General features: G+C 37.3%; 1 pseudogene across 1 annotated transcript; it reads right to left on the bottom strand.

The window, feature by feature from the left end:
* Positions 1-19,997: 19,997 nt before the first annotated feature.
* Positions 19,998-21,593, bottom strand: LOC308689013 (UDP-glucuronosyltransferase 2A3-like; annotated as a pseudogene). The gene has a single exon. The product of its transcript is annotated as a UDP-glucuronosyltransferase 2A3-like (transcript).
* Between the last annotated feature and the right edge of the window lie 2,076 nt (positions 21,594-23,669).

Raw genomic sequence — 23,669 nt, forward strand, 5'->3', positions numbered from 1 at the left:
TATGTTCATTATTATTCTAATGTTATGTGCTTTGAGACATGAGGTAGTTTAAAGCCGTCTCTAGTGATGCTTTTGTTTGCTTCCTGCCTTGTTTTGGAGGAGGCATGGCTTTGGAGATGCTTTGAAGGGAGGGTGGGATCTTATGCTTTAAAGCTAGCTCGCTAATAGACTCTCTGAAAATGGCCTACCCTACCTTTAAAGCCACACCGCGGAACTTTTGCGGGCGCTAGGGGCACTAGACCTGGAACTTTCATGTCTAGCGCCCCTAGAGGCCACAAGCGCCGCAGCACTGTCGCAAAAGTCTAGAAGACAGTATATCAGAGCCTATGGTCACGTGACGGCCGTAAAGCGATACGTTCTCCAGGTCACATGACCTGTTCAACGACGGTCCGTCTCCTCCAAACTTACATAGGCGGTATTTCAAGAGGGCAGCCCCGCTCGGAGCATTAATAGTGTCAAACGCTGTATATTGGCCTGAGGAATCATTTAAAATAACTCGTATGCGTCAACTCTTTAGGTCACAAAGTCCACGGTGTGGCTTTAATACAAACTTTACCGCATCTCTAGAATCTTCATTCCCTCTGTATACTGTGGTATGATGTAATTGCCTCTTCTCTAGATTATATTTATTGCTTTATTTTCTCCAATTTGAAAATTTACAAGTGCTTCTTGATGAACACCCACTTTCTAGACTAGAGGATGTAAAACCACCATTAGACCACATCTGAGCATAGAAAAAAAAATCAATTACTTTAAAAAAAGCGTTCATACCGAGTTAGTCATATTGAGGATAAATATAGAAAATCAGAGGGGGTGAACATGAGCATCTCTTAGAGCAGGTAAATGTAATTAAGATAAATGCAGGCTTTGTGTAGCGGCAGATATTTCCCTTGTGGCCACGGAGAAAGGGAGCGAGTTCGTGACTGAGAGAGAGTTTGCTTTTCAAAGACGCAACTGGGAAAACTCAGAAAAGGATTGGCAAGGACACAAAGATCTCAGGCATCACTGTATACGCGTTTGCACAGTAAAACTCATAAACCAATAATGAAAGCATTACTGCAGTGTTTAGTTACATATAACGATGGAGACACCATTAGCGCTTTGTATCGAGTTTGCTTTAATGTTTTCTGACAGCCGTATAACTGGTCGTTATATGTAGCCGTAGTTTGCCATTGCAGACTGCATAAGTAGGTGTTTGGATGTGTGTGTGCATCTGTCTGCATTTCAAATATAATTACTGGGTAAATGATATTTCTGTCACAGTCCATAGCTCTCGTTCTAACAGAACTTTCACCAAAGAACCAGTGGTCGTATGAAATGTTTTTGAACATTTTTATGCTCACCAAGGCAAGATTTATTTGATAAAAAAACTAAATTGTGAAATTATATGACAATTTTGTTTCTGTGATGGCAAAGCTGAATTTTCAGCATCATTACTCCAATCTTCAGTGTCACATGATCCTTCAGAAATCACTCTAATATGCTGATTTGCTGCTCAAGAAACATTTCTTATGTTTACCGATGTGGAAAATAGTTGTGCTGCTTAATAATTTTGTGGAAACTGTGATACATTTTTTGTTGAAAATAACAGAATTATTTTAAATAGAAATCTATTGTAACATTATACATTTTCTCTCCGTTTTGATCAATTTAATGCATCCTTGCTAAATAATTTAATTTAAAAATCTCACTGACACCAAACTTTTGAACAGTTGTGTATCTTTTTTGCCACAAAAGGGATTTCGAGCATGAGGTACAAAAGTGTGCGTATTTTTATAAACACTCAGTGGATTGTAATACAACATGTAAAAGAGTATGGATGGCTTCAAGGGAAACAGAGAAAGACAAAAAGGATTTCTCTTTCAAAAAACATGTTATAAAAAGATTAAAAAGAGCTTACAGCATCTAGCACGGTCTAACCAGGCCATGCTAACCAGCCAAATATTGACAGCTTGGTTGCACAAATAAAAGTCATTGTTAAGGATCAGTTCAGGTAGAAATAGCTCCTTAAAAAAATAGCACTTTTTCTCAATGTACAGTGTAGTAACATACATTCTACAGAACTGAAGCAGGAAGTAGGGCGAAGAAACGGCAAAGTCTGCCACTGCTTGCCACAATTACAAGTTAAGTTGTATCTACAACTCTCATTTGGGTGCATATGAGAAAAGTTCTTCTTTGGCACATAATCCAAATAGATCCTTTTTTTTCAGCAAATTGGGCAAGTAAATAAGAAACATGTTAATTACATTATGTTTTTAATGAACACTTTGCACACTATTTCAGTTTTGTCAGGCCTTTCCATTGCTGTCCCTTGCTAAAAGGAAAAGAGCCGATAATACAAGATTTAAATCATTCATTCTGCATCTGTCTGTATCTGTCTCTGATTATCAAACCCCTCCATTCATAATTAAAGGCATAAAAAAACTCCAAGTAGCCGACTGCAGGGAAACAAGGGCTCCTGTTGCCATAGAAACAAACTGCATCAGAAAACTTCAGAGGGCGTGCAAGCGTTTGGGAGAGTGTATGAGTCTGTGATGGTGAGAAAGAAAAAGATAGGGCAAGAAAGAAAGAGAGAGAGAGAGAGAAACCCCTGGGAGAGAGTGCTGATTAAGTTTTCCCCTCTAGTGTGTGTTGGCATGAGAATGTGTGAACGTAAGTGACACAGTTTTTGAAGTTCTGTGCAATTCGTTTGAAGGTCCTGCCTTGAGAAACACTTTTTTTTTGTGGTCCTGTTGCTAAAATTCTCCTTTTTAATACTAGACCAGTTTTCAAGCTTTTGCTTGGCTCTCAAAAAATGCTTCAATTGATGAAAGTCCATCATCTGACATTTCATGACTCACTCAGACATTTTTATTGCACAGTCGTCCGCTAGACTTAATTGTCAACCCCCACCAGCCAATAGGTGTGCTGTATAGCGTGTGGGTGGTATTCTCCAATCAGATTGTGTGTTCAGAGCAGATAGTGTCAGCAGCATCAGGCCATTACAGAAGTGTGTGCAATACTAATGATGTCTTACTGTACAAACCTCAAAGTCATTCCTTCGCAGAGAGGCAGTGCAATCTTAGTGTATGCCCAAACTTTGCACATTTTTAATGTCATGGTTATAATTGCACTCTGTTGTCTATAGGTACTGAATACTGGCGTTTAGTGGTCCCTAATAATGTGCTCAGAATGGGAATGAGTGCTGCAGTGCAGGCGTGCAATGAACAAACAAACATTATAGGGTGCTTGGAACATTATTGTTGCTTATAAGGTCAGCAATTTTTTTGCTCTGAATGTTGAGGAGACGTGTGATTACTATTCTAAGCAATCAGACTTATGATATTTATTTTGTGCATGATAAAAAAAAAGATTTACATTCAATGAGGTACATGAGCTAGAATATTATAGAGACTTGGGCTTGGACCTGTAAGCAAGTTACCACCTAGCAACCAACCAGGGGTATGTTTTACACGACACATACCGTTTACTAAAACGGAAAAGCTTTCCTTTGCTTTTTTCACGTACAGACGACAACGTAGTCAAAACAATCCCCATTCACAAGGATCCGCAAAAATGACAAAATACAAAAATGCTGTATTATGCATGCCAGACCAGTAGTTGGCGATATCACTTTGTAAAGAAACATGATGTTCCTAGACTGAACACGCAAAATGCAAAAACACGTTATTGTTATTTTATCATTACTATGTAATGATGTTAGCATGAATATGCATGTGCAAAAATGTTTTTGATTGTTGAATGATTTCATGTACCTGTGAGCACAAGTGTTAAGGCCCATTCACACCAAGAACGATAACTGTAACGATAACAATAAAGTTCTAAAATCATTTTAAATATAAAGGAAAAGCAGAGTCCACACCACAACAATAACGATAACGGCACAGAGAAACAATATCATTGGAATCACTTTCAGAACAATTTTTTCCAGCTGATGAACGATAAAAACAGAGAGAGCCAATCAGAATCCATCCTGGTTTAAAGAGCTCGAGCATTTAAAGCGGCAGACGGCAAAACTGCAGTGCACGCTTATAATAAGCAAAACGATATCGTCTTTTGGTGTGTAAGCTAGTTAAAGTTAGTTAAAGTTAACTAACTAAGTTTTTGTTAGCTAGTTATTTTTCTTGGTGTGAACAGGCTTTTATCCACTCAAAGAAGAGTGAAAAGTATGTGTGTGTTTGTTTGTTCGTGTGCATCCTTTTGTGCATCAATATTTTGCTTGCAGGGTGTTTTTATGAATACCTCCCCCTTATGAAATGTGATTTACATATTTCCACTGGAGAGAATGTTAATGAGGGCCAGGGCTGTCAAAATGTTTTGTCAGCGTTAACATTTATTCCCATCACTGGATGGATATGTGTCCAAACGGAGTTTTAGTATTTTTAATCTTTGACATGTGGACATGGCATGCACTTGGCATGCATGAGTCAAGGTTCTTTGGGGAGATTATTGAGCATGCCACCATTTGTCAGGGTGGCTCACTTTTACCCACATCATCTGAGAAACTGAAGAGTGTCTCTGACATTTCATTTTGTTGCCTTCTATTTTTTGTCTTCCATCTGAGGTAAAGCAAACGTCTGACTGTTTCTGTGCAGAATATTCCTCTCCTTAACAAATAAACTACTAAAGCTCTCCCAAACCCAGAGAAGCAGAAGCCAGAACATCACACACTCACAGCACAAGACAGGAACACAAGACAAAGAATCTTTCTTAAAGGTGACATGTTATTTTTTTTTAGGTGTTAAAATTGTTTCTATCCCAATTTAACCATGACATATAAATAATAATAGTCAGAAAAATCGAATTTATTTAAACTGCCTTTTTTTAACCTTTAGACAAAATCTTTCTTTTTTTTTTTTGCATCTTTTTTTTTTTTTTACTTTTGTATCATTTGATCAAATAGCATAATATGGTGAGAATACGGAAAAAAACACCTACATTTTATTCCAAATTGAGCAAAAATATGCAATTTGGTGCAGTTTTTGTTATTTATATGAATAGTAAGTAAGACGAAATTCTTACTAACACAAAATGGAAAACATGTAATGCAACACAACAATAATTGGGAGATGTTAAACGTTACTCAAAGGCCTATTGTATCATATTTCATACACACATTTCAACATAACTGGAATAACAATGTAACCTGCAGAAATTTTTTATACTGAATTCTGTCAACACTACAGTACAGTCATATGCAGTGAATCTAAATATGAGTTTGTAGTCAAGTAATTTTCCCTCTAAAATAATTTAACAAAAAAAATTCCATACACAAGCCCTAAAATTATTTTACTAAAAATGTCTCCCTCTGCCACATATCGTTTTTGCTGCATTTTATGATTACAGATGAAAATGTTTTCATCCTTGCATAATCTTAGATAAAGCCCAAACACATGCCCAGTATACAGTGTCTTTAAGTGGCACTCGCTTCACAGCTCTTTGAAGTAGAGAAGTTTGTGATCACGAAGGGAGATTTTTCTTTGAGGCCATGACTTTTTTCCCTCAATGTCTTAATCTGATTCTTAAGGAAGATAATTACGTCTTAAACGCTTTGATCTCATTTCGTGGGGAGAGGGTCTTTTTCAACTAAAAAATACATTAAAAACTGAAAATTAGATGAAAAAGTAAGGATGAGATCTAGTATGAAAATCAATGCGTTGCCCAAACATTTGTCTTATGTTTTTGTACTTGCATACAGTAGAGTTTCAATGCTTAATTTCAAACATATAATACACTCCTCAACATTTGTCATCAACATCATAAATGCTTGCTTACTTGCTTGTATGATACTTACAAGTACACTTTTTAGACACTATTATTTGTATACTATCGGCTGAAAATACATCAGTGGCCAAAATGTCTGGAGGGCTGTTGCTGTTTGCCAAACTACAGCTTTAGGTTTAATTTTACTGTGCAAAGAATAAAAGCATACACTGAGTACAACATAGTCATTATTAATATTTAATTGATTATCTCTTGTTTTTGCATGTGTTCATAATTTCTTTGCATGACAGCCTCCACACAATTTGGTATGTTTTATTACGTTATCACAAATAAAACAATTGACTCCAATCAGAACTGTGCAATATGCTTACACAATCTTTAACAAAATTTTAATAATACTCATCAAAGGTTGAACATGTCAATTTTCCATGGTCACTTTTGGCCAGCGCTGTACATACTGTACGCCATGTGATTTCATTTTCATTTGTGTGCAGATAAAGTCTTAGGAAACAGTTATATGTGACTGCTCAAAGCAAACATCTCTTTGTCTCGCAAACTCACTCACTTATTCTGTTTCTACTCTTCTTTTTCTTTTATGATCATGTGAAAGCTCACAGGAGCTCTAACAGCACTTGCATTTGAAATGGAAGACTGACTACTTTAAGATGTGTGCATGAACAGCTATAAAAAGGTCATAAATCTGATGAATGTGAACCATTCGAATGGTTGTTTTAAGGATAATGTCAAGGCACATTTCATTCTATTTATTGAATTGAAGTGTTGATCCTATGGACATTAGCCATTAAACCAGAACAATCAAAGCATTGGAGATAACCAGAGCGCAAAGGCCTTTATTTAATGGGAGATCTCGCAGCTCCGCTCGCCGTTTCTCTGTTTCTCTAATCCTCTTTTCTCTCATCCGCTCCTCTTGTATGGTTCTCACTGACACACTCAAAATCCTTTGTTTCATCTTGAGCGAGTGATACAGTAACACAAGGTCTGGTGCACACAGCAAGTTTGTGAGTGATATACAATGAAGCTACAGATTCACTTTGATAGAAACTGTGTTGAATCTCACAAAGAAATGTCACCCTAAAATCAAAAGGAAAAAAAGAGGAACTTTATTCTGCATAAGAAAATAAGGCTTATTTTCATGGCCATTAAATGTCACGTTCATATCTTAACTAGTTTATAGTTTCATGATCTTGTTCTGGGGTGCATTTCCCAAAAGCAACTATGGTCGCAAATTCCAATTTAAAAGGAGTGTTATGTCAGCAGTACCTGATAACATGCTGGTTCGATAAAACTCAAAAATGGTAAATAAAATACGAAAAACATGACGTTCAAAGTAAGCTGTGTCACACTGGGGGAACTATTCGATCTGTGCTCAAACTGAGATGAGAAATTCTTGAATATTTTGCCAGTTAGAGTTTTTATTTTATGAATATATTTTACCAATAGAGTTCAACAGAACTTGTAACCATAGTTGGCTAATGATGCTTTTGGGAGACATTTAGTCTCATTGCCACTGTCTTTGCCTGAGTTCTAGTTCTAGTTTGTTTCCATAGTTTCTGATTAGTTACACACCTGTTCCCTGTTCCATTAATGGTCTATCGCAGTGTATTTAAAGCTACACTGTGTGATATTTTCCCCCATCTAGCGGTGAAATTGTGTATGACTACCCAGTGAATATTAGTTTCTGTTCCTTTCAATTTCGAGGGCGTTTTAACTCCTACGGTGGCCGTATTATTCCAAGATTAACATGGCTTCCAGTTCGGCTTCGTCCAATTGCGCCTTTAAAACTATCACCTGTGATCCGTCGCAGCACAGATTTATGTTACAAGGTAAACAATACTTTTTCACCATTGACGTGAGGAAAAGTAACGCAAGTTATACTAGAGGTCGTTCTGGCGTTATGCACAACCATGCTATGGTTAGACAAGCAACTATAAAACTTCGAATTTACACAAATAGGCTGGATTACCTGTCGAGAAGAAAGTAGGCAACTTCGGGGTCCGTTTTAAAATCTTTGCTCCTCATGAGCTCTGTCCATCTGGGATAAGTTACTCCAGTATTGACTTTGGTCTTGCTGATTTGCCTGTCGCGTTGACGTTTTAATTCTCTCTTTCGCTTCCTTGGCGACTCTGCTACATGTCCTCGAAAATAGGCGTGATCCTCCATCAGCAATCTTTCAAATCTGCCGGCAGTCGCGAGTAATCTCCCCCTCGCATTCGTCTCTGTGTCACTGAGTGTAAAGCGCGAAAGGCGAAGCTTGAATTTACAGGTATGTCCCTCTTTGGCTAATGTAGTTTCAAGATGGAGGGGCAACATGGTGACCGGCATTCGAACCCCTCAACTTACGAGAATACTTTATTACTTGAAAGAAGTAAATATACATTAATGAGCACATATATTTCTGAAAGAAAGTGTTTTTTGCTAAGAATCAACTAAAAAAATTACACAGTGTAGCTTTAAGCTCTCTGTTTTCTTTGTTCTCTGTTCCGTGTTAACATTATAGGTGAGTGTGTAGAATTATCTAAGTGTTCATTAAAGTTTCTTTGGATTGTTCATTCTGCGTTACGATTCTCTCATCCTTAGATTTTAACTACACTGCTATCTGTGACAGTCACATTCATTTTCATGATAATTAAGCACTTTTTCTCCCAAAATTCCCATGACTATAATGCAAGAAAAATCAAATTTTTGTAATGCAAAAAAAATAAAATAAAATCCTGTCTGAAACCCCCCCCCCCATTTATTTTAAATAATAATTAAGTAATAAATAAATGCATTTTTTAATCAGTTATTAAATTATTATTATTATTATTATGTAATGCAATAAATTAATTAATCAATAATGGTTTTCATTTCTGTTATAAAGAAAAATTAAAACGATCCTCTCTGAATTTAAATAAAATAAAATAAATATAAAAATTATTAAATATATATTATACATTATATACTATATATATATATATATATATATATATTATTTGTACAAAATATAATTCGTTTTTTTTCTGTTGATTTTGAGGTGAAATATAACATTATACATAACATATAACAAATATAATATTTCTAATGTAACATTTCTGTGTCCTCTCTCATTCACATAAACACACACACTTGCATATGAATTTAGAGGAGAATATATCAGCTTACTCAAGCACTCAAATTCCCACCCTACACAGCGTGTATATGTGCTCCTGCAATTCATGTGCGCATAATTCATGCCTGAGGCCTCATTAGTGCTATATTTGCGTATTCTTATGGAATTTTATCTTAAAGCATTACGCGCATGTGAGCAGCATATTTCATATCATACACAGCGCGTGAGAGCGTATGAGCACGCTCTTTTTCCACCCGCCCTGGGCTGTAATCCTCTAGAGACGGAGAACTCTCCATGATGAACCTCACTCCTTCAAGGTGTCCTCTTTCAGAAAGGCAGAGAAGAGGAGAGCTTTGAGGATGGAAGGGATACAAAGAAAAAACTGAAAAAGCCAGTAATTTCTCTCACATTACGGGTTTGGGGTGCGAATCTTCTTTTTTTTTGGTATGAGCTTTATTTCAAAAAGAGATGAGCAAAAAAAGAAAAGAAGAGAGACACAGAGAAAATCTTTCATATAATGATGGTGTGGCTTCAGGCGTATTGAAAGGTGTCAGACCTGCACTTCAGACCCCATTTCTTGTGACACGTACCTAAGTGTGTATGAGTGTGTGAGCTTTAAAAAATCCTGCCTATGAGACAGAGAAATATTTCCAAATAAAATGTGTTTTTGAGGTTTAAATTAATTGCAGGCAACATTTAGAACATTTCAGCCGTCTGTGAGCTAGACTTCAATATTTTCAAAGGTTCGATGAAACTGTGAGTCACTTAGGTGCATCTGTTTCGTACACATTCAATTATGCCATAAGTTTGTTTCTGTGCCAATAGCATCACCACAAAGAATCACACAAATACTGCGATATACTGTCATTTAGTCACACATACTACTAAAAAGCTGAGCTTACTGTTAGAAAAAAGTTTGCCAAAAGCATATAATTATACTTTGTCATTGTGCTTCAACACCTGAGGTTGCTTTATTTTCTTGAAACGACTGTTATTGTAACAGTAGTTTACTGTGTAAATCCTCTATATGCATATTTCTGTATACATCCGTATTTGCATACTTATGCTCTATTCTGTTACATTTGAAGTATAAATAGTGCGAGTAGTGATCACATAAAAAAAATTCCAAAAAGAAGTACTCTTGAAATACTTGGATGACGCACTTAATTAACTGAAAAAAATGAAATGTCGACACTTCATCCACTCAACTGTCACAGCTTTCCTTATGTAGACGAAAGGGAAGGGCTATCAGACTTCAATGCTGGATGATAACATACATACACTACATCTACAGTGTGAACAGAATATAGTGGGGACAGGTAGAATGGCTTATTATTTATTTGTCCTAATTTTGTTTTGGAGGTCTTCTGTAATATAGATTTACATGCATCTAAAGTAAACATTTTCTTATAATATACATTGCACGTCACTTAATTTCTCAAATGTTTGAAGTCTGACATTTGAAAATGGTTTGTTTGAAGATTCAGTCTTTCTAAACCCCTCCTCTCTGTGAGCCTGCTCTGCTCTGATTGGCCAGAAGGCCCACTCTGTTGTGATTGGTTTTGCTGTCGGCAAGGAAATGCCTATTACCATAACTGAACTTCAGCTTTGGGGGCTTCCTCAGCGCTTGATACACAGAGATACGAATGATTGTGTCTGTTTTACAATACCCATTTCAGCGTGTGACTGGAATTACTGAAGACTTGTTTTAGCAATTCAGAATTGATTCTTTCTTTTAGGGGACAATAACTTTATTTGTCATGCACTTTGATATTTGAAACGTTGCAGACCTTTTACATTCACAAATAGCTATAACACATACTGCATGAAAGGTAATTTAAACTTTAAATTACTATATTGACTATAAAACAAGATCATATAATTCATTCAAAGTTACTTAAATAAAGTAAGACCTAGTATAGGGTTTAAGACCATATTTTAAAATATAAACCACATTTTGGAAACAGCATTGACAGCAAGTTGATTGACCTCTTGGCAGTGAACACCAGGCACAAGACTCTTAAACAGCCAGTAGTGCTAGACAAACACGCTTATCTGAGGGACCCGCGGTGACAAAGCATGCAAGCACTCCTTTGATGAAACTGTGGGAGTGAGCTGTTACAACTGGCAAAATATTCAAGAATTTCTCATCTCAGTTTGAGCACAGATCGAATAATTCCCCCAGTGTGACACAGCTTACTTTGAACGTCATGTTTTTCGTATTTTATTTACCATTTTTGAGTTTTATCGAACCAGCATGTTATCAGGTACTGCTGACATAACACTCCTTTTAAATTGTTTTCTTTTAGGACACGTTTAACATGAAAAGTGTAAAAGCAACACCTTAAAATAGTATAAACCAACACGAATGGTTTGATCTACGACAGATGGCTAGAGAGAAAAAGAGTAAGAGGATATGTCATAAAACACAGCCGGGATGAAAACTAGTACAATCTTCTACAAAAAAAAAGTGAATGGATGTGAAAGATACAGTACAATGTTCAAACTGCTCACTTTTAAAGTCACCTTCCAAAATGTTGCTATATTTATATTAACATATCAACTAATAGAAAAATTTACTATTATCACTGGCTTCCGGCAAGGGGCGTATGCGTGATCACGAGAGTCCAGTCTGGCGGAAGGGTGACCTCTGACCGAGGGCATAATATGTCATCTTTGAAAAAGCAAAAAGAATATTTGTTGAGTTCCGCTCATGCAGACAAACACAGAACTGACTTAATGACATTGCAGTGCACCCAGATGCTTTTAGGAATGCCTCATTCTGAATGTTATATACACTGACAGATTCTTCACCTCACACACACACGCTTTTGATTTCTGCTATTAATTAGGTCATAATGGAATGAGATATGTAATTAAGAAGCACCATCCTGTGACCTTTAGCCAGTTCTGTGCCTGCCAATAAGAGCAGTGCCTTCAGCGCAGAGACAACAGATGGAGACCAGGTGTGTGTGTGTGTGTGTGGGTGTGTGTGTGGTTCACCTGTAGAGCCAAGAAAAAAAGTGTATATATGTGTGTGTGTGTGTGTGTGTGTGTGTGTGTGTGTGTGTGTGTGTGTGTGTGTGTGTGTGTGTGAGAGAGAGAGAGAGAGAGCAAGAAAGGTCAGCAAGTGTTAAATGGACTGGATAGACAGAGGGCCTGTCAGACGCTGTGCCCAAACCCCAGGCTTTGTAGAGACTGTTTGTGTGGGTTATTCCTTTCTTTTTCAATCAAAAATGGTAATTTTATGTGTGGCATCTGTCCCAAGTAATTCACAATTTACATAACATAAACAATAAAACCAGTTGTGATTCTGCAAGCAAATGTTTGTAGTTGTGTAATTTGAGGTGCTTGCTGAGGTACGCATTAGAATTAGCACTGCTCATACTTTGGGTTAGAGATTCATTTCTTTTAATCGAAAACATGCCAAATAACAAAATAATTGATAATAAATTTAGATTTTTTTTTGTAAAAGGTTGATGACAGTTTTAGAGGCAATATTAATGTAATTGGTCATATATATATATATATATATATATATATGGTCTGCAGGAGCTGGAGTGTGGGCGGGACCTTGATACCGTGGCTCCACCTCCAAACAATGTAATCGGCAATGCCTATTTCTGGGATATTTTGACTTCCTTTTCTATAGTCGAAGCTAGCGGAGACACATTGTCTATCTTTTTTTACAGTCTATAGACGGCTCTTTTTATCTTTTTACGTGGTACTGCACACAGGACATACACACGTTAAATAAGTAGCCAGAATGTGGTAAAACTTTGCATAGAAAAATCTATTTCTGCTTCACTTGACCTTTATCTAAACGAACACAGTTTAAGGTGTTCACATAATCTTTACACATTGTGTGGTTATTAAGTGTAACCAGACTAAGCTCATGCATACAAACAGACTCATGATTTTCCTCTGCCTATGCGTTCATGTAAATACATGTGACCTATTGAGTATAATTGTCCAAATGCTCTAAAATATGCATGATTGTGTAATGATTCAGCATGAACTATTCAAAGCATTACAATCTGCCTGTTTTTTTCTTATAATATTTTACACATTTGAATGTTTATATAAAACTAGTCGCCAACGCGGCTCCTGAGGCCTGGGGAGTGAGGTTTACACACACAGCACTTACTGGCCTACGTCTGTTACACTCACCCCCTAAATCTCACTCCCATCCGGGTCACGGCACCAAATGTAACCGGTCCTACTTGACCCACTTCGAGTGGGACTCAAACCTAGGTCTCCAGCGTGGGAGTCGGGTGCGATGCAAAAGTCCGCAGCCTCTGGTGTTAGTCGCCAACACGCCTCTTGAGACCAGGGAAGTGAGGTTTACACGCACAGCTCTTACTGGCCTTCGGCTGTTACACTCACACCCCTAAACCTCACTACCAAATGTCACTGGCTCTACTCGGCCCACTCCGAGTGGCTCTCAAACCAGCGGTGGCGGCGGGCATGATAACAAGGACGCTAAAGAATGCAGCCTGTAGCGCCAGTCGCTATAGCGGCTCTTAAGGCCAGGGGAGTGAGGTTTACATGCACAGTCCAATACACGGGCAACGTTTTCGACATGAATTCAGTTTCTTCAGCAACCTTAAAATGTGATGCCTTCTTTACCATTGGCCAGAGTGGAATTGTAACGGTCACCAGCTGGAGTGCCCTTGAGAGCCACCAGAGGGCACTCCACACCAGACTGTCATGTTTCACTCACAAACTACATCTCCCATCATTCTCTGCCTGGACTCATCAGCACTCATTATCACATTCACCTGTGTCTCATTATCTTGTTTAGTTCACCCCATATAAGCCTGGTTCACCCCATCACTCACTGCGAAGTTTTGTTTGTGTCACACTGCATCTCCGAGTTGGACTGGAGTTGAGAACCACTGGATTAAAGTGTTTACATACCCATTTCTTTAAATTAAAATCGCAATACGCCATATATATTACTATGATTATGGTTACTCTGATTATGAGCTTAATCGTATTAATTTGATCAAAGAATTGTTTATATGTGGTTATAATTAAACAAAGTTTAATTGCAATATTGTCAAAATCTCATTAAAATTCGCATTTTGAGGGTACATGTAAACGTAGTCATTGTCACATGACCTCATATTTAATTCAGCGAGTGCTGTCCAGTTATCATCTTGAAAATAAAGTGGTTACGTTGCATTTTTAATCCAATTTAGCATAATGAGTCAAGATGGAAATGATATAAAAAAGCAGCTGATATTATTTCCGGTTCATTCGCAACACTTTCATTTCATTCTGAAATAGAGGGTGAAGTCAAGCATACTGCATTGTGGGATTCAGTATTCCGTGCATGCTGCACATTTTTGCATATGTATTTGGTCTTCCACGTATTTCATAATAGTATGTATGTACAGTAAACATACTGCACACTGCAGAAATAGCATACTACTACTCGTACTATTCCAAACATATGCTGGGAAAAGGAGAAATGATAGTAGCATTAAAACGAGCATAAATTCCCACTGCAGCGACAGCTCCTGACCAAAGGGACAATCAACCTGATTATACTCCATCACTTCTCAGACATTCCATGAGCTGACAAATGTCAGACAAACGCTGACAAACGCAGACAGGGGTATAACACTGATCTGACAAAACCCGACAGTGTCTGTTGCCATTGCTCGCCGTCTATCGGTGCTATGTGAATTGGCCTTAAGAGTGAAAAACATTTCAATATGTAGAAGTGGGAATGGGTAGTAAAAGGAAAGGTAAGAGAGAGTTAAAGAGAAAAAGTGCTGGTGGGAATGAAGATAGAGACACCTTGACCTTGGTGGTCTTCTCTTCAGCTGGATCAGCAAGTCTGTGTATGTAAATTGGAAGCAGGAAGATACCTGTCTACGTGTGTGTGTGTGTGTGTGTGTGTGTGTGTGTGTGTGTGTGTGTTTATAGCTCTCTAAATGAACTATTTAGAAGTTGCTTAATGGCCAGATGGCATAAAGCAAATGAGTTAGAGTAGGAATTGAGTTTGCATATTTATGAAGCTTTTCTGAATAATTAATGACGTGCAAATGGGACTGAAGTTGATGGTGAGGCCAGTGAGATGTGTAATGCATACGTGCGTGTGTTACATGCAGAAAGCTGGCAACGTTCTTCTACACCCTTGAGTTCATGAACAAACAAAAGGATCAAGAGACTGATGTCTTGTCTCTTCATCATGTACAAGCGCTTTCAAACGTGTTTGCTTAGCTTTCTAAATGAAGACATACAATAAGCATTATTCAGACAATTTCTGAATGACATTAGAGTTCCAAATACACTGAACAAAATTATAAACGCAATACTTTTGTTTTTGCCCCCATTTTTCATGAGCTGAATGAAAGCATACATAGCATACATAGCTCAAAGATCTAAGACTTTTTCTATGTACACAAAAGGCCTTTTTCTCTAAAATATTGTTCACAAATCTGTCTAAATCTGTGTTAGTGAGCACTTTTCATTTGCAGAGATAATCCATCCACCTCACAAGATGCTGATTAGACAGCATGATTATTATTGCACAGGTGTGCCTTAGGCTGGCCACAATAAAAGGCCACTCTAAAATGTGCAGTTTCATAGCTTAAACTTTCCTCCAAAAACAAAGCAAATCAAGCTCCAAAAACAGCTCGTTTTGATATTGTGGAATCTGTGACAATCTGACAGCAGTGTGTGGATCTGACAGCAGCTGCATCGCAAATCAGAAGTAAACAATTTCATAATGCTTTGTCTGTAATTGACGGCTTTATATATATGGATAATGTTTTCAAATCACTTACTCTCGTGCAATAGAGAGTGGTGGTTGATGCTGTTTCCTATGCAGTGAAGTTAGGAAATCATAACAGTGGCCGTTTACTGACAAGCCTTAAAGGAGCTGTCACTTAAAATCATTTGATATTCTGTCAAGTGTTGAAAAAAATATTTTTTACACGCACACACATACACACACACGCACACGCACACACACACACACACACACACACACACACACACACACACACACACACACACACACACACACACACACACACACACAGTGTATAGATACTGTATATACATGATGCATACTATATGTGTGTGTGTGCAATAAAAAGCAATAAAAATCAAACCTCTGTAAATGCTGGAATTATCTCTAAAGTCACTTTTTGTGACGTTTATTCATGCTTTTTTTTCACCACCCAATGATGTACTATCAACATGACAGCAAATATTGATATGTGATTTGTGATGTGTTTTTTCAGAAACACTCTTTTTTTCAAAACTTTTTTTTTTTAAGTCAAGTCAAGCTTGATATTACATTTCATTTTGTATGTTTACTGTGGTCGATGGTCCCTCACTGAATCGGTTTCAGTTTGACCGAAAAGTGTGACAAACGACTGAAGGACGTTTCCAGCGTTCTGCATGAGTGTGTGTCATGGTTTAAATCTGAGGGGGGTGGGGAATAGCTAAAATTACTTGCTTCAATGTACTTAAACATTAATCAAAAATGTGCTTATGCTGTCTATCCATATTCTGACAGAGTAATGCATTACACACACAAGCTCTGGGACTGAACATAAACAAATGCACGCTGTCCTTTGGGGGGCAGCATTTCACACTGTGCGGCTGCTTTGTTTCAGAAAATAGAAGCACATATGAGCAATGGAGAAACTTTAATGTGTCCGGATTTTTTAGCCCAGTTTTCACACATCTCACATCCTCATTCTTTAGAATGACTAATGGGGTGAAAGTACTGCCCCTCAAGGAAAAAGAGAGGGAGAGAGAAAAAAGGAAGTTTGTCCTATTTAAGTGGACAGAGCACCCTTTGAAGGACACTGAGATACACACACACAGAGAGAAGGAGCTGCTACCCTAAGGCTGTCATGGTAACCTGGATAAATGATGAAAAGGTTTCTGTTATCTTGCTTCATTGTGCTCTAGAGTACTTAAGTATTTTGGTCATATTAACATGAAATTTGAATGCTAAATAATGCAAATAATAAGATGTGCTTTAAAATAACTCGCAGTGCAACCAATTGGCAAACATGGTAAACAATTCAGTTACTTATACACACACATTTTAGACATGAACTACTGTACAATGAGATTCATATGTATGAAATGTATATAGGTCTTTTTATTTTTTTGTTAGTGTTCACATTCTACATTAGCCACAGGGAGCGTAATAAAAATGTGTGAACATCACCATCATGATGTCTAAACATACATACCGCACCTGCTGATATTGATGTTCAGACATTGTCGTTTCCTCTCTGATGTATGCCAGAAATAGCCTGCATGTTGTCTAGTTGAAGGATAATGGGGATGATGCCAAACAATCCTTAAAATAAATAGAAAACAACGACACACACAGAAAATATGCTTTCATACACCCACTGCATTAGATGAATATTCTTTAAAACCTATAATGATGTCAAAAAAAGAAGAAATGCTTTGTATATCTGCGCGGATAAAAGCTTTCAATTACGCTTGTATTTTTAGCAGCTCAGCTGCATATTAAAGTACTAAAGCAGCAGAAAGTTCTGCTGTGTGTTTTGTAAAGCGTGAAGTCAGGAAAATTTCAAACACGCATACAGATTATGCGTGTTCCAGATTGTGTATGTGTATAGTGTACAGATATCTGACAGCAGAAATTCATGTAGATGCATCCCAGTGGTTAGTGTGATGAGTAAGCCAGTCTGTAAAACTACCAATAACCCTGCATTTAAGTCTGGCTCACTCCATGAATATGGTATGCTTTTGTCTTCTATTACTTTGGTGGAGGAGAGAACCATTATTTTAGTGATTGTTGTTTTATTTGTTTTCCCCACAACATCTACGTATATTGCTTTCTCTTGCTGTTTCAGTCATGTACATTTACGTCTATGAATAACCATTTGATGCATGTTGCATGAATTTTACAGAGCAAAAATAGCATTTATTTGACTGAAATTCAAATAAGCAAGTTGACTATCTAGTCAGCATATTGTATGCTTATATGGTTGCCAACTAATGAAACACTACAGATTATTCAAAATCTGTTGGATATTAATTACATCTCTTCTATACATTATTCTTTCTGACAATAAAGCACTTGAACACAGCAAACTCATAATTCCAACTTCAGAAGTGGGAAGTAGGAAATATCACAAAAGCAACAAGCAAGCAACTTGTAAAAATACTGTATGTGCCTCGTGCCCAACTGCCCTTACGTTCTGATATTCACAAAAACACCATGCTTGCAAATGTGATTTTGCTTTTATAAACAGGTCGTAAGTTAATATTGAGTTACTTCCATTTTAGATGTGATGCTGCCAGTCTGTTTTTGCTCCAACTCTGCAACACATGTAGTGGTGTGGTCCTGAACAAATCAGCATTTTGAATGAATCGGTTGAATGAATGATTCAACGACTCACTCATTAAAACAGTATTTTGATTCATTCCTAAATAAATTAGTGATTTGAACGAATTGGTTGAATGAATGATTCACTGTTAAAGATAGTCAGTTGTTGCAACCTAATGGCATATCAAAAACCCGTGGAAAGCATTACAGTTTTTCTCAATCTTTTTTCTTAATTTTTTTTAAACGGTCTTAATATTCTCTAAATATAACTGTTTTATGGGACATCATAACACAACTCTACCCAAAACATTTATAGTTTTTTTTACAACCGCAAGAACCATTTTTTTTTCTCAAAACTCTTCAGACAATGAGCACAACTTCACATGTGGGCTAAACTGTGGATCATCTTCCATTGCTTTTGCACAAATTGCATTCAGTAATGACATCTTTCAAATTACATGAATTATTTTCTCACTTAGACACAAAAAACACCAAAACTCTGTTATAATAATAAATAATAAAAAAACTTAACATAATATAATACTGAATAAGAAAGCAGTTTCTATAGTAAAACCATATTGAAATATATTTTGAATCTAAAATTTAAATACTATCAAAACAAATAGATGGAGATTAACTCCTACACAGATGTTAGTCTTTCAATTTCATAACCAACTATACAAAAGGGGACAATTTAGGAATAAATGTGTACTGTAATGTAAATCATGTAACATAAACTGCAGTGAATTATGAACAGTAGAGAGTGTCATTCTTGTTTTGTAAAGAAATGTTACAAAAGAAAACATTGTTGAAACATTTTTAGTTTGTGTGTTTGTTGTATGACAACCTTTACTTTGTTATGGAAGAATGACTGGATTTGGGACATATATGAAGTGCTTTGGTAGCTTTAGTGCATTTTGAATGTGAAATTAATTACTGTGCCAAGTTGAGTTGGTAAGAAGAACTGTGTGAAGAGTTTTGAAAAAGTACCCTTAGTATTGAGAAATGTGTCCTAGCAATTGTAAAAAACTGTAATTCAATTCAGTCAGTAAATTGGCCAGTGAGAACTGAGCCAATGCAAATGAGAAAAACTGTAATGAAAAATCCCACCACTTTTATACTGACAAAACACAAACAAGTGAAGTGATATATTTGAACTAGAAACGCTTGCTTTAGGGGATCTAAAATTATATCCTAATTTTGGCTGCTAACACAAAGGTCAAAGATGTGAATCATAAACTGGAGACATCTACCACCACTGTGCTCTTGAGCAATACATAATCACAATCACAGGTTGCCCCAGTGGATCTGTCACTACTGCTTGTGTCATTCAGAATAAGACTTGTTTATTATATGAGTAGTAATAAAGTAATAACATAGTAACAAAATGTGCTGATTGGTTTCCATTGACCAAAAAATGCCTTTTCGGAAAGAAAAGGTATAACATACTGTAAAAATGCACATTCTACGGTTAACTGAGCAGGTAAAATATGCATTATTTCCCAAATATATTTCCCCAAGCATTCTTGTTATTAGGTGCATGTTTGGAAATTAGCTGAGATAGATAGATGTGCACTAGTACATTTTCATCCTCATTATTGTCGCTTGTTTCTCTCATTCTGTAGCAGAAATATCTAATAATTTATATATTGTAAATTTTAATAAAAATGTATAAAATCACCATATAAAATGTAATTTTAATTAAGAGCTCGACCTGATTATTTACTGAAAACAGGTTTGAATATAGTCTACAGAAACAATACAGCTACTGAGACTGAGATGTCTTTAAGTAAAAACACATTGTGTCAATTTAATTAAAAATTATTCACTTTTGCTTTTTGTTTTTGTCATGCATATTCTGCAGCAGAAATACTTGATAACCGCATATATAGTCAGGATTATGAGTGACACAGCAGAAAGCAGGAACAGAATGACATCAACAGAGTGATAAGAGTACCAGGGCATTTTGTAAGAGTCTGTGCGCAGGTGAGCGGCACCTTTGTGCCTCATAACAAACTCAATCCAGAAGATGGCGTTGTCCAGAGGCTTCACTGGGACGTCCTTGTGAAGCCTTGAGAGCCTCTGCATGTTCTCCCGATAAGAGGGCTCATAAAGGACCTCTTTGACAGTTTTAAGGAAGGAGTCCTTATCCACTGTGGCAAAGTCTACATTCTTGGCTACACCCTTTACTCTCATTTTAGAAAGATTATCAGGCTGGTCAAAAATCAGCCCAAATCCAATGATTGGTACACCGTGGTAGATGGCTTCTTGAATTCCATTGGTTCCTCCATGTGCCACAAAGGCTCTGGTCTTAGGATGACCCAGAAGATCATTCTGAGGCATCCAGTCCATCATTAAGGTGTTGTTCCCTAGTGCGGATGGTCTCTTTCCTTTGTACCTTCAGATGATCTTCTGTGGAAGTTCTGCAAAAGCTTCAGCGACTGCCTCTGCCACATCATCAGGAAGCTGACCAATGAGAGTGCCCAGAGACATGATGATGACACCATGCTCCCCAGAGCTCTGCACAAAGTCCTCCAGATCTTGTGGAAGAGGCTTTGATGGCTTGCACTGAAAACCTCCCATGTAGACGATGTTTGGCATAGTGGGACGCGGGAATTCAAAGATAAAATCAACTCTATGGAGCCACAGATCGGCGCCCTGAATTAAAGGAAAGTAGGATGTTCCTGGGCCAATGAACCGTTCACAAAGTGCATTATAAGTTGGAGTTATCATGATAGCTATCTGCATTTCTGCTATGATGTACATTACTACATTCTTCACTCTTTCCAAAAAACTCATGCGGTCTGATAACTCCAGCATTGGTAAAGGAACATAAGAAAGTGGAGAAGGAGCTATTGCAAAATGAGCCTCACTGTAAACTGTCCAACGGACATTGTAGACAATGGGCAGTTTGAGATAATGACCCAATAGTACACCTGGGACCATGGACGGATCTGTAAGAATCAAATCATATTTGGCTTCTTTTAAAGACTGCATCAGCTGCTGGTCTTCAAACATGTTGACTATCATCTTGTTTTCAACTTCAATTATCTCTAAAAAACTTTGCCACATCTCTATCTCCACCTTCAGACGAGCCCAGATCGAACCGTCCCTGAGAATTCCCAGTAGTTTAGATGCAAACACTTTGAAGAATTCTTCACTAAATCCTCCTTCAGACTTGAGATTGATTGATGTGTAGTGAGGAGAGAATTCTTTGATGTACCAGCTGTTTGACATCCGAATGACTGTAACATTGTGACCTTTGGCATGAAGTGCTTCAATCAAGATGTTCATGTTGACCCAGTGACTGCCATCCACAGGAAAGACAAGAACCTTCCCGCTCTGAACAACTGGGACAGTCGTCAGCAGGATGGTTAAAATGATTGGCCCAAGCACCTGAAAAACCTGTCCATTCATAGTTCCTGTCGCAAAGAAAGAAGATAGAATAAGATAGAATTGCGAATAAAATGGTCCAGATTGTACTGTATAGTTCAAATTATAGTTCAAATACTGCATAATATATGATTCTTGTATTCTTGCTTAGAAAAAGGAACTGTATGTTGAATGCACAGAGGAAATAATTAGAGGCAAACTTCAGCATATAAAATGTTAAATTAATTGCATTAACTAAAAACAAAAAACATGAAACAACAACAACAACAACAACAACAACAACAAAATCATTATAGACAGGCCTAATATATACAGGACCCATATTTATTTGCTTAGGGAAACCTTCAAATATTACATAGCAATATAAACATTACAAAGCAATATAAAAATAAAAAGCTCACCCATCATTGTGTAGAATGGAAAATCTTTCTGTTAACTGTTGTTGAATGGAGTGCAAGTCATCCAACTATCACAGCATTTGTCCTTGCTATGCATGTCAACATCTATTTATATATGTAAGTGAAGGTTCGTTTAACAATCTTTTATGGGCAAGGGGCATTTACCTTCAAATATAGTTAATGAGTTACTATTCAAATTTATGTTTCTGGTACAAACTAACTCCCTTTACAGTTTGGGTTTAGGCACAACATTAAGTTGAGTAAATGATGACAACATTTCCGTTGGACTAACCCATTAACAACAACAACAAAAAAAAAAATTAAAAATAAAAACTTCCCTTTCTTTTCAACAATCTACAAATGCATTAATAAAACAAAGTCTGAAACCGAAAAAAGTATAGTTTTCAACTAGTTAGTATACCTTAAACAATGACCAATGGTATAGAGCAGGGGTGTCAAACTCAGTTCCTGGGCTGCGTTCCAGTCCAAAATTGTCATGCCCTTCACTTGCTAACTTCCCTTCGTCTCGTTCACTCGGATGTACGTCATTGCGAGTGCCCACTACTGGCGGAAACTGCAATGGGCTGAACTGGAACGTCCTAAGCCCTTGATCACTTGGAATCAGCTGTGGAGTTGATTTATTATTTACATTTTTTTCCCTTTAAGAATTTGTTTAATGCAGCATACAAATGTTTATAGGTGTGTTTGGGTTGTTTTAAATTTAAAAAAAATTATAATTAATATATCATAGAGTTGTTTGTGTGGTGGTGATTAGACGAGATATGCGGTGACGTCACAATCGTGTTGCATTGTGGGACATATAGGTGCCTGAAGTGTACATTTGAAGCAGACTCGCTCCCTCGGTCAAAATCGAGGGAACGAGGGTCTGTCCATATAAACTTCCCTCGTCCACTTCATGAAGTGGAACGCACTTCAAAATGGCGGCAGGGATTCCCCCGAGGGGAAGTGCTTAGGGAAGTTTGCAAGTGCGTGTCTAAAAGTGGACTGGAACGCAGCACTGGAGGGCCACAGCCCAGCTTCAACCCTAATTAAACACACCTGATCAGCTAATCAAGTCCTTCAGGCTTGTTTGAAAACTGCAGATGTGTGTGTGTTGAAGCAGGGTTGGAACAAAACTGTGTAGGGCTGTGGCCCTCCAGGAACTGAGTTTGACACCTGTGGTATAGATAGAGAGTAACACACAAGCTTTCTACAGGTGATTGTAATACCATATTATTTATTTAGTAAATCACATCATCATCTATCAGCTGTCATGTGACTCTCCATGAGGAAGGCTTATGTTGAAACTTGTAGGATAGATATTGTAACTTTTTGTATGGCTGTGAGACAATAAAGGCCTTTAATTAATAAGAGTGTCGTGATTATCTAGCTTTTCGTTTTTTGGGCTGTTAGTATACCTCTTTAAATATTACTTCCATGAGTACAACAACCAATATAAATACTGTATATTCAATACAATATGAAAATAAAACATATGGATTTCCATTATTAAAGGAACACACCGACTTTTTGGCACTTTAGCTTATTCACCGTATCCCCCAGAGTTAGATAAGTCCATACATACCATTTTCATCTCTGTGCGTGCTGTAACTCTGTCTGACGCACCCACCGCTAGCCAAGCTTAGCACAAAGACTGGAGGTAAACGGCTCCAGTTAGCATACTGCCTAGAGCCCTGCACGG

Source organism: Scardinius erythrophthalmus (genome assembly GCF_964197995.2).
Source record: "Scardinius erythrophthalmus genome assembly, chromosome: 3".
In the NCBI taxonomy this organism is placed as follows: domain Eukaryota; kingdom Metazoa; phylum Chordata; class Actinopteri; order Cypriniformes; family Leuciscidae; genus Scardinius; species Scardinius erythrophthalmus.